This window comes from Capricornis sumatraensis, chromosome 19, assembly GCF_032405125.1.
Source record: "Capricornis sumatraensis isolate serow.1 chromosome 19, serow.2, whole genome shotgun sequence".
In the NCBI taxonomy this organism is placed as follows: domain Eukaryota; kingdom Metazoa; phylum Chordata; class Mammalia; order Artiodactyla; family Bovidae; genus Capricornis; species Capricornis sumatraensis.
Window position 1 is genome coordinate 10,366,041 of NC_091087.1, and position 12,936 is coordinate 10,378,976.

At 38.1% G+C, this 12,936-nt stretch overlaps 1 protein-coding gene and 1 non-coding gene across 2 annotated transcripts in view; both read left to right on the forward strand.

Annotated features, from left to right (window-relative positions):
* The window catches only part of GABRG3 (gamma-aminobutyric acid type A receptor subunit gamma3), an 831,740-nt gene that overhangs the window by 434,686 nt on the left and 384,118 nt on the right, over nt 1-12,936 (forward strand). The window lies entirely within an intron of this gene.
* Nucleotides 7,387-7,493, forward strand: LOC138095652 (U6 spliceosomal RNA). Its single transcript, XR_011146396.1, has one exon. It is a non-coding gene; the product is annotated as a U6 spliceosomal RNA (small nuclear RNA).

Below are 12,936 nucleotides of genomic sequence, written 5' to 3' on the forward strand. Positions count from 1 at the left end.
TATCATCATTGTGAGTAATGAGGGATGTCTCACGGAGAGTGGGGAACCGGAGGTGGGGAGGCCACTCAGAGATTGCTGGGTCTTTCAGCACAGGAAGAGGCCCACGTCTGGAGATGTGGGCTGGGAAACAATATCCTCACAGATAGAGGATGACTTTCCCTGTCCTGAGGATCACACTGCAGGTCATGTGTGCCCCAGAAAATACCTGAAAGTTGTTCTCCAGGAGAGTTGAACAGGCAGGTAGTTGGGGGGAGGGGGTCGCTGAGATACTCCTGAGTCCACCCTCCCTGTCTGTAGCCTTGCACCTACTTAAGAAGCAGCTTTTCTATATCAAACACCTAATATAAATGGATAACCATGATCATCACAAAGTAAAAGGAAACCTGAGATGTAAATAGGAAACATCTTGATTAAAAAAAAAAAAAAAAAAAAAAGATTAGCTAATAGTCCAGAGGAGAAAATTTAAGATAAGGACAACTTCAAACAAAACATTCTGATAAGCATATCTGGAGTGAGATTTTAAGCATGGCAACTGTTAAATATAACAAAACAAGATATTATGATGGGTTAAGAACTGGGGAATAATAATAAAGGTTCTTTATATTAAGGAAATATAAAATTTGGTTTAAAAATGAGAGATAAAGCACAGGAAATTTCTTTTTAAAATAAAACTTCTTTTTTTTCTCCTTATGACTTACTTCATTCTGTATAACAGGCTCTAGGTTCATCCACCTCAGTTCTACTGACTGAAATTTGTTTCTTTATATGGTTGAGTAATATTCCATTGTGTATATCCAGCTTCTTTATCCATTCATCTGCTGATGAACATCTAAGTTTCTTCCATGTCCTAGCTATCATAAATAGTGCTGCAGTGAACATTGGGGTACATGTATCTTTTTAAATTGTGGTTTTCTTAGGATATATGCCCAGTAGTGAGGTTGATGGGTCATATTGTAGCTTTATTCCTAGTTTTTTAAGGAATCTCCATATTGTTCTACATAGTGGCTGTGTCAATTTACATTTTTATCAACAGTGAGCAAGAAGGTTCCCTTTTCTCCACATCCTCTCCAGCATTAAAAGTTTGTTGATGTTTTGATAATGGCCATTCTGACTGATATGAGGTGATACCTCATTGTGGTTTTGATTTGCATTTCTATAATAGAGAGCAATGTTGGGCAACTTTTCAAATGTTCATGGTCCATCTGTATGTCTTCTCTGGAGAAATGTTTGTTTAGGTCTTCTGCCCATTTTTTGATTGTTATTTGTTTTTCTGATATTGAGCTGCAATTGCATATTAACACATATATATGGAATCTAGAAAAATGGCGCTGGTGAACCTATTTGTAGGGCAGCTGAATCAGCTGTAAGTATACATATGTCTCCTCCCTCTTGAGCCTCCCTGTCCCCCTCCCCCATCTCACCCCTCTTGGTCATCACAGAGCCCTAGGCTGAGCTTCCTTTGTTTTATGCAACTTCCTTCTATATATACTTACAGCTGATTCATGGAGAAGGCAATGGCAACCCACTCCAGTACTCTTGCCTGGAAAATCCCATCGGCGGAGGAGCCTGGTAGGCTGCAGTCCATGGGGTTTGCTAAGAGTCGGACATGACTGAGTGACTTCACTTTCACTTTCATGCATTGGAGAAGGAAATGGCAACCCACTCCAGTGTTCTTGCCTGGAGAATCCCAGGGACGGGGGAGCCTGGTGGGCTGTCGTCTGTGGGGTCGCACAGAGTCGGACATGACTGAAGCGACTCAGCAGCAGCAGCAGCACAGCTGATTCACAGTGTTGTTAGACAAAAACCAACACAAAACTGTAAAGCAATTATCCTCTAATTAAAAATACAAATTAAAAATGTGGAACATGAAAGGATAGTAAAGAAAAGAAAGTATTTATTAAAAAAAAAATCCAGAATCCAGCCTAATAGAAGATTTAGAGAGTGAGTGGAGTTAAGGAAACTATGAAATAAATAACTTAAAAATTCCTTAGTGGAAAATAAGTATTTATTTTGGAAAGGAAATCAAATGCCAAGTACCGTGACTAGAAAAATAAGAGATTTTTCTCTTCAATGCCTATCTGTAAAATTTTGGAATACCAGGAAAAGAGGTTAGCTGTGAATAGAAAGAAAATTATGATGGTTTCAGAATCTCATCAATGACACTGGATGCTGAAACACAAAGGAGCTTTGAGAGGAAGTGTTCAAACTTCTTGTGGAAAATAATTTTGTGTCTTAATTCCCATACCCAGCACTCAAATATATGTAATATGCTATATTAGTCAGCTAGGGCTTCCATAACCAAATAGCACAGATTGCATGGCTCAAGCCACAAAAATTTATCTTCTCACAGTTCTGGAGGCTGGGAGTCTGAGCTCAAAATGTTGGCATGGTTGGTTCCTCATAAATCCTCTCTTCTTGATGTGCAAACGACTATGTTCTCACTGTGTCCTACGCAGACTTTTCTCTGAGCATACCTCCCTGACATCTCTCCCTCTTCTTACAAGGCGAGAGTCTTACTGAATCAGGATCCCAATCTGACCTCATTTAACTTTAATTATACCTCTTTAAAGGCCCTATCTCCAAACAGTCACATTGGAGGAATTTTGGAGAAATATTAGTCCATAACATGTGTGATACTAAAATACAGACATTAATATATGTCAAGGGCTAAGACAGTTTGCCTCCTTCAAGAAAAAAAGGTATATAAACCAAATGTGAAGAAAGATACTAGATCCAAGAGACAGGGAACCCAATGTGGGAGATAGATGAAGAGAGTTCCAGGGCAATGCTCTGTAACACCAGCTGAAATGGACTGAATTGGTCGAGGGTCAGGAGGAAGAGCACTGGGACAAAGCAAGTATGCATTGGATGATGTAACATGGGCCAATAACACACGGAGAAAAGAAAGATGCCTGCATGCTCAGTTGCTCAGTCATGCCAGACTCTTTGCAACCGTGTGGACTGTAGGCAGCTCCTCTGTCCATGAGATTCGTCAGGTAAGAATATTGGAGTGGGTTGCCATTTCCTCCTCCAGATCTTCCTGACCCAGGGATCAAACCCACAGCTCCTATATCTCCTGAATTATCAAGCAGATTCTTGACCACTGAGCCACTAGAGAAGCCCAAGAGAAAGACAATCATAAGGAAAAAAAGTAAGACGTGCATAAATAAAACGGCACAATGCTACTCTACCTATCTCTGTGGTAACAATGATATTTTAAAATTTTCAGCTTCTAGAAACTTTAGACATGGAAACTTTAATTCTTTGTAGAAGAAATTAGAAACAGAGAAATGGGACATAAAGTCAGCTTATTGTGTGACACTGTGAATCAAGATTTATCTCCAGAAGAAGGAAGCAGTTGGAAGCTGACAATTTAAAGTTACAAAGGTAACCAGTATGGGAACCAGTCTTAGAGCCATATTGAGAAAGTTGGTTTTCATATCAGTTCAGTTCAGTCACTCAGCCGTGTCCGACTCTTTCCGACCCCATGAATCACAGCACACCAGGCTTCCCTGTCCATCACCAACTCCCAGAGTTCACTCAGACTCATGTCCATCGAGTCAGTGATGCCATCCAGCCATCTCATCCTCTGTCGTCCCCTTCTCCTTCTGCCCCCAATCCCTCCCAGCATCAGAGTCTTTTCCAATGAGTCAACTCTTCACATGAGGTGGCCAAAGTACTGGAGTTTCAGCTACTGGAGTTTAAAATTGGAAAATTAATACGTGTTCCAGTGGCAAAGCATTATCTAGAGAGCTGACATTAAACATCAGAGTGAGAATCAGTGGAAAGAACTGACTTTCCCCACCACTTGCCTCTGCTCAGGATAGAGGGATTTGAGTTGGTAAGATGGACGAGGAGATGTGCATCACATACCCTCCTGGTACTAGTCTATCTTTTCTCATATATGTGTTTAATTACATAAGTATATCAAATACATGTAATTTATATATAACATGGTGCTTATCACACTGACATTTAAGTTGACAGAGAATTATAAGTAGAAACTACCTCTTCCTTCCTTTCCCCTTTATATAAACTTTCCCTAGTGCATATTTCTATCTTCAGGGAGTAACTTTCTAACTTGCAAAATTATTGAAAAACTTATTTCACTTCAAGTCATGCTATTGAATTTCCACATTTCTATCTTTTAAAAAAACCCTCCGTTCTATGAGTTCACTTTTTTCATTCTTCAAATTTATGTATTAAGAATTGAGGCCAATAATATGATTTATTTCCTTATTTTTCCTTGTAAATCAGTAGATCCCACCTCTACTACCCAACAGCTCTTTATAAAATGTATTTGCTCTTTATTGTCACTTTCTTCTTTCTTTCCAACAGATCTCTGAGCAGAGTCCAACTTGCCTTTCTATTCTGACTATATGACAAATCAGAGCTCATTTTCAAGACTGCCCATTCTCTCTCAAATTCTTTTCTTTCTGAACATATTATATTAGAATAGAAGACAATGATCCATATTTTTACATCTTATTTGGGCAGGAGCAAGAGACCTGAGTGTCTTTTGAGGGAGGGAAAATACACTGTATGCCTTGTGAGAGAACAGAACATCTCGGAGTTTAGAAGGGCACTTTTGTATTTCCTTTCATGAATTATCATCTGTTTTTCCTTTTGTGATCAAAGCTGGAGGTACTTGGTGGACTTTACTTTCCAGTCATGCTGGGTACCTTGAACCAGAGTCATCTCCATAATGCTTTCTTGTAGGAATACTATTTTCAAAGTAGGGATGCAAAGAGATAGGTTCATCTGTAATGAGTCTTAGTGGTTCTCTTCTAGAGCTCCATATCTCCTATTAGATGGATGATTTCTTTTGGGGATCCAGTTTTACCTTACCAAAGAGGTGACATCTTAATCCCTTCCTCCCTCTGCCCTGTCTTCCACACTGAATAACCACTGGAATTTTGAGGATGTTTGTAAGGTTTTTGTTTTTTCTTTTTTATGTTTTTAAGTTTTACTAACATATTTTTCATTCTTAATTATTTGTGGTGAGACAAATATCCTTACCTGATTAAGTACTGCCTTCAACAATTTGAGAACTTTCTAGGGATGCTTATGTAGAACCAAAAGACTTAAATGACTTATCAAGAAGTCATTTAAGCTTTTCTTTTAATTAACAAATAAGAGAGTCCACTGAGAAAATAGAGTCCACTGAACTATAGGCTTTTTCTCCCTTCACTATGCCCAGTGCTATTTTCTACCCAAAATAAACACATGTTTCCTCCACTGATTATTGTATCAGTTTGGCACAAGTGAGAGCCATTAGTTTTGAATCACCTGGGCTCTCATTTCCATCACAGCCAAAGATAACTGTTAAATGAATTCCTCTTCAGAAATGGAGTCATCAGAACCCGCTTGCACCAAACCCAGGGGCCATCACAGATAGCACAGAATGCCAGACTTGCATCCAGATGATAGAGAACATAAACTTCCCTGAAAGAGTATCTACTTACTACTAGGATTTATAGTGGAGAGATTAGAAATAACTTAAATTCAACAGTGAAATGCACTATCATAGCCACAATTTCTTTTTTAAGAGTTTAGTGATACGTCAATCTCAACCCCAGTGGTCAGTCATCTGTAAACTGTACTGAGTCCCGAGAAAATTCACCTAAAATGTGTGATGCTATTTTGCTTAAGTCACCAGATCCTGATTTCTGTAACCATTCATTCTGTAACAGAAATGATGGTGTGACTGATATTTGGATATTTCCCCATATTAAGAGACTTGAACTTGTCACTTTTTCAAACGAGCAAATGAATCCTATTAATAGCTGCTTTTAGGAGCAGATGGGACTATTTGATGCACAGATGGAAACCAAAATATTTAAAACATTCATTTTCTTTCCATCTATCTGTGGGAATCATTTTTGTTTTAAACTTATCAACCAAAAATTCTGTGCCTAGAATTTATTGTGCCAAGTCAACTGTGTTCAGTTGTGATTGTTCAAACAAATATTTGTAAATACTTTTATTTGTTGGGCAATGCCTCTTACTGAGACAATGGGCATTGTCCTCATGTTGAGTAGATGAACATTAAGCTGACCACTATTTTTAAAGCCACAGTGGTAACACATACTAGGAAAGAGAAGCACAGAATTCTGGGAGAATCCATGCCCACATCTCCTGGAGGGTTAAGAAAGGAATCTTGAGGGGCACCATGTTTGAGCTGACACTTGAGAGCTGAGCAAGGCTCTATTCAGCAAGGAAGGGGCTCAGAAATGAGGAAGTATCCTATTTGGAGGTAATATCAGGGGGAGGACCTAGTGGTGTAGAGAAACAGACACAGTTGCCTCTGGAGGAACTGAGGAAGGCCAGCAAGCTTAAAGCTCTCATGCTTGAGAAACAGCAAGAGAAACTTGCTAGGGATGACTGAGGCCTTCAGGAGTCTGGGGTAGTGTTGGAGGCTCTAGGCAGGGATGTTATGTGAATGGACATGCATTTGAAAGAGCCATTCTGGCCAATATTAGGAGAAAAAATTTCAGAGAGCAAAAGTGAGTACTTCCATGTGCATGCCCTTTATCAAATACGTGCATTGCAAGTGCTTTTGCCTAGTCTACACTTGTCATTCATTTTCTTAACTGTGTCTTTTGAAGAACAGATATTTTCAATTTGGATGAAATCCAGTTTATCAGTTTTTTTTTCCCATGGGTCATGCTTTTGTAGTTTTATGTAAAATTTATCAGCAAATCTAAGATTTTCTATGTTTTCTTCTAAAAGTTTTTAAGGTTTAAGTTTTATATTTAGATAAACAACCCATTTTGAGGTAATAATTGTATGCAGTGTAAAATATGGATCAAAATTTTTTTTCATGTGGATAGATAATCTTTACACACTATTTGTTGAAAGGATCATTCTGTGTTGTCTTCTTATATTTGTCAAAAATCAGTTATCCCTATGTATGTCAATCCATATCTGGACTCAGTCCTAACCATTGATCCACTTATTTGTCTTTATCACACTGTCTGGATTTACTGCATCTCTAAACTAAACCTTGAAATTGGATCTGTAGTTCTGCACCTTTGGTCTTCTCTTTCAAAATTTTACTGGCTACTATGGGTGCTTTGCAGTCCCATATTTTAGAAATAGTTTAGTTTGCCAATTACTAAAATAAAATCCAACTATATTTATATTGGTATTATTGTCTAGTCACTAAGTCATGTCTGACTCTTTTGCAACCCCATTGACTGTAGCCTGCCAGGCTTCTCTGTCCATAGGATTTCCCAGGCAACAATACTGGAGTGGGTTGCCATTTCCATATCCAGGGAACATTGCCAACCCAGGCATCAAAACTCTGTCTCCTGATTTGGCAGGCAGATTCTTTACCACTGAGCCACCAGGGAAGCCTATAGTTTTATTAAGAATACATAAATAGGGCTCACTACAGCAGCACATATACTAAAATTGGAATGATACAGAGAAGATTAGCATGGCCCCTGGGCAGGGATGACATGCAAATTTGTGAAGCATTCAATATTTGTAATGGATCAGTGAGCTGGAAGATAAAATCATGGAAATAACAGCTGAAGAGAAGAATAAAGTAAAAAGAATGAAAAGGACTGAGGATAGTCTAAGAGACCTCTGGGACAATATTAAACTCACCAATATTTGAATTATAGTGGTCCCAGAAGAAGAAGAGAAAAAGAAAGGGTATGAGAAAATTTTTGAAGAAATTATAGTTGATAAGTTATCCAATATGGCAAGGGAAATAGTCATTCAAGTCCAAAAGGCACAAAGAGTCCCATACAGGATAAACTCAAGGAGAAACTCGCCAAGACACATACTAATCAGACAAAGATTAAACACAGAGACTATTAAAAGTAGCAAGGGAAAAGCAAGAAGTAACATACAAGGCAAGCCCCATATGTCTAACAGCTAATCTTGCAGAAGAAACTCTGCAAGCCAGAAAGGAATGGCAGGATATATTTAAAGTACTGAAAGGGAAAAATCTACAACCAAGACTACTCTAGATCTGGCAAGGATCTCATTCAAAATTGATTGAGAAATAAAAAGCTTTCCAGACCAGCAAACGTTAAGAGAATTTGTTACCAGCAAACGAGCTTTACAATAAATGTTGAAGGGACTTATATAGTCAGGAAATACAAGAGAAGAAAAACATCTACAAAAACAAACCCCAAGCAATTAAGAAAATGGCAATAGGGACATATGTAACAATAATTACTTTCATTCAGTTCAGTTTAGTCGCTCAATCATGTCTGACTCTTTGCCACCCCATGAATCGCAGCATGCCAGGCCTCCCTGTCCATCATCAACTCCTGGAGTTCACTCAGATTCACGTCCATTGAGTCGGTAATGCCATTCAGCCATCTCATCCTCTGTCATCCTCTTTTCCTCCTGCCCCCAATCCCTCCCAGCATCAGAGTCTTTTCCAATGAGTCAACTCATCCCATGAGGTGGCCAAAGTATTGGATTTTCAGCTTTAGCATCATTACTTCCAAAGAACACCCAGGGCTGATCTCCTTTAGAATTGACTGGTTGGATCTCCTTGCAGTCCAAGGAACTCTCAAGAGTCTGCTCCAACACCACAGTTCAAAAGCATCAGTTCTTTGGCACTCAGCCGTCTTCACAGTCCAACTCTCACATCCATACATGACCACAGGAAAAACCATAGCCTTGACTAGATGGACCTTAATCGGCAAAGTAATGTCTCTGCATTTTAATATGCTATCTAGGTTGGTCATAACTTTTCTTCCAAGGAGTAAGCGTCTTTTAATTTCAAGGCTGCAGTCACCATCTGCAGTGATTTTGGAGCCCCCCAAAATAAAGTCTGACACTGTTTCTACTGTTTCCCCATCTATTTCCAATGATGTGATGGGACCAGATGCCATGATCTTCATTTTCTGAATGTTCAGCTTTAAGCCAACTTTTTCACTCTCCTCTTTCACTTTCACCAAGAGGCTCTTTAGTTCCTCTTCATTTTCTGCCATAAGGGTGGTGTCATGTGCATATCTGAGGTTATTGATATTTCTCCCAGCAATCTTGATTCCAGCTTGTGCTTCTTCCAGTCCAGCATTTCTCATGATGTACTCTGCATAGAAGTTAAATAAGCAGGGTGACAATATACAGCCTTGATGTACTCCTTTTCCTGTTTGGAACCAGTCTGTTGTTCCATGTCCAGTTCTAACTGTTGCTTCCTAACCTGCATATAGGTTTCTCAAGAGGCAGGTCAGGTGTTCTGGTATTCCCATCTCTTTCAGAATTTTCTACAATTTATTGTGATCCACACAGTCAAAGGCTTTTGCATAGTCAATAAAGCAGAAATAGATGTTTTTCTGGAACTCTCTTGCCTTTTTGATGAAATGCTCCAACCAAAAGACAAAGACTCGCTGAATGGATACTAAAATAATACCCATATATATGCTGTCTATAAGAAACCCACTTCAGACCTAAATATTGAAAGTGAGAGGGTGGAAAAATATATTCCATGCAAATGGGTAGCAAAAGAAAGCTGGAGTAGCAATACTTATAGACAAAATAGACCTTAAAGAAGATTACAAGAGATAAGGAAGGACACTACATGATGATCAAGAGATTAATCCAAGAGGAAGACATAACATTGTAAATATGCACCCAACACAGGAACTGCTGCTGCTAAGTCACTTCAGTCGTGTCCGACTCTGTGTGACCCCAGAAACTGTAGCCCACCAGGCTCCCCCATCCCTGGGATTCTCCAGGGAAGAACAGTGGAGTGGCTTGCCATTTCCTTCTCCACTGCATGAAAGTAAAAAGTGAAAGTGAAGTCGCTCAGTCATGTCCAACTCTTAGCAACCCCATGGACTGCAGCCTACCAGGTTCCTCCACCCATGGGATTTTCCAGGCAAGAGTACTGGAGTGGGTTGCCATTGCCTTCTCCACAACACAGGAGCACCTCAATACATAAGACAAACACTAACAGACATAAAAGGAGAAATTGACAGTGAACAATAACAGTAGTAGATTTAACACCCCACTTACAGCAATGCACAGATAATCAAAACAGAAAATTAATAAGGAAACACGTCTTGAATGACACATTAGATGAGATGGACCTCATTGATATCTTCAGGACATTCCATCCAAATGCAGAAGAATACAACTTCTCAAGTGCACATGAAACATTCTCCAGGAGAGACCACATCTTGGGTCACAAATCAAGCCTCAATAAATTTAAGAAAATTGAAATCATATCAAGCAACATTTCTGACAACAATGCTATGAGGCTAGACATCAATTACAAGGAAAACTGTAAGAAATCACAAACACATAGGGATTAAACAATACATTTCTAAATAATGAACAGGTTACTAAAGAAATCAAATGGGGAATCAGAATCCTAGAAACAAATGATAATGAAAACATGCCAACTCAATACCTATGGGATGCAGCAAAAGAAATTCTAAAAGGGAAATTTATAGCAATAAAACCCTACCTCAATAAACAAGAAAAACATCAAATAGACAACATAACTTTACACCTAAAACAGCTGGGAAAAGAAGAACAAAAAACCCCCAAAGTCAGCATAAGGAAAGAAATCATGAAGATCCAAGCAGAAATAAGTGAAAAAGAAATGAAAGAAACAACAGTAAAGGGTAATAAAACTAAAAGCTGGTTCTTTGAGACGAGAATAAAATTGACATACCTTTTCCAGACTCAGGAAAAAAGAGAGAAGAATCAAATCAACAAAATTAGAAATGAAAAAGAAGAGGTTGCAAGAGGCAAGGCAGAAAAACAAAGTATTACAAGAGACTTTTAGGAAAAAAATATAGCAATAAAGTGGATAACCTGGAAGAAAAGGACAGATTCTTACAAAAGTTTAATCTTCCAGGACTGGACCCAGATGCAATATAAATTATGAGCAACCCAGTTATGAGCACTGAAATCAAAACTTTGATCAACAATCTCCCTAAAAACCAAAAGCCCAGGACCAGATGGCTTCACAGGTGAATTCTATCAAACATTTAGAGAGGATCTAATGCCTATCCTTCTAAAACTATTTCAAAAATTTCAGAGGAAGTAACAATTCCAAACTCATTCTACAAGGCCACTGTCACTCTGATACTAAAACCAGGCAAAGACAACACAAAAATAGAAAAGTACAGACCAATATCACTGATGAACATAGATGCAAAAACACTCAACAAACTTTTAGCTAACAGAATTCAACAACACATTAAAAAAGCTCATACACCATGATCAAGTTGGGGTTATGCCAGGAATGAAAGGATTCTTCAGTTCAGTTCAATAGTTCTGTCCCCATGGACTATAGCACGCCAGGCTTCCCTGTCCATCACCAACTCCCAGAGCTTACTCACTCTCATGTCCATTGAGTCGGTGATGCCATCCAACCATCTCATCCTTTGTCACCCCCTTCTCCTCCCACCTTCAATCTTTCCCAACATCAGGATCTTTTCCAATGGTTCAATATACACAAATCAATCAATGCAAAGCACCATATTAACAAATTGAAAGATAAAAACCTATGATAATCTCAATAGATGCAGAAAAAGCCTTTGACAAAATTCAGCACCCATTTATGATAATAACTCTTCAAAAAATTGGCATAGAAGGAAACTATCTCAACATAGTAAAGACCATATATGATAAGCACACAGCAAACATTATTCTAGGTGGTGAAAAATTGAAAACATTCCCTCTAAGATCAGGAACAAGACAAGGGTGTCTACTGTTACCACTATTATTCAACATAGTTTTGGAAGTCCTAGCTACAGCATTCAGAGAAAAAAAGAAATAAAAGGAATCAAGATAGGAATAGAAGAAGTAAAGCTCTCACTGTTTGCAGGTGACATGAAAATATACATAAAAACCCTAAAGATATTATAAAAAATTACTAGAGCTAATCAGTGAATTTAGCAAAGTCACATGATACAAAATCAATACACAGAAATCACTTGCATTCCTTTATACTAACAATGAAAATCAGAAAGGGAAATTAAAGAATCAATACCATATCCCACTGCAACAAAAAGTATAAAAAATCTAGGAATAAACTTACCTAAGGAGACAAAAGACCTGTATACAGAAAATTATAAGACACTGATATAAGAAATCACAGACAACATAAACAGATGGAGAGATATTCCATGTTTCTGGGTAGGAAGAATCAATATTGTGAAAATGACTATGCTACCAAATACATTCTATAGATTCAATGCAATCCCTATCAAATTACTAATGTCATTTTTTTTACAGAACTAGAACAAAAAATTTCACAGTTCATGTGGAAACACAAAAGACCCTGAATAACCAAAGCAGTCTTGAGAAAGAAGAATGGAGCTGGAAGAATCAACCTTCCTGACTTCAGATTATAATAAAAAGCTACAGTCATCAAGACAATATGGTGCTGGCACAAAAACAGAACTATAGACCAATGGAACAAGATAGAAAGCTCAGAAATAAACCCATGCACCTGTGGGTACCTTATTTTTGACAAAAGAGGCAAGAATATACAATGGAGTAAAGACAACCTCTTCAATAAGTGATGCTGGGAAAACTGGACATCTACATTTAAAAAAATGAAATTAGAACACTTCCTAACACAATACACAGTGATAAACTCAAAATGGATTAAAGACATAAATGTAAGATCATAAACTATAAATCTTTATAGACAGAACCCTTGTTGATATAAATCAAAGAAAGATCCTCTATGAATCACCTCCTAGAGTAATAGAAATAAAACAAAATTAAACAAGTGGGACCTGATGAAATGTAAAAAATGTTGCACAGCAGTGAAAGTGGACACCCTTGTCTTGTTCCTGACTTTAGGGGAAATGCGTGGAAAGACAACCCTTGGAATGGGTTTGTTTTCATAACAGCAAATGAAACAACTGACAAAGGATTAATTTCCAAAATATACAATCAGTTCCGATATACCACTCAATACCAGAGAAAACAAACAACCCA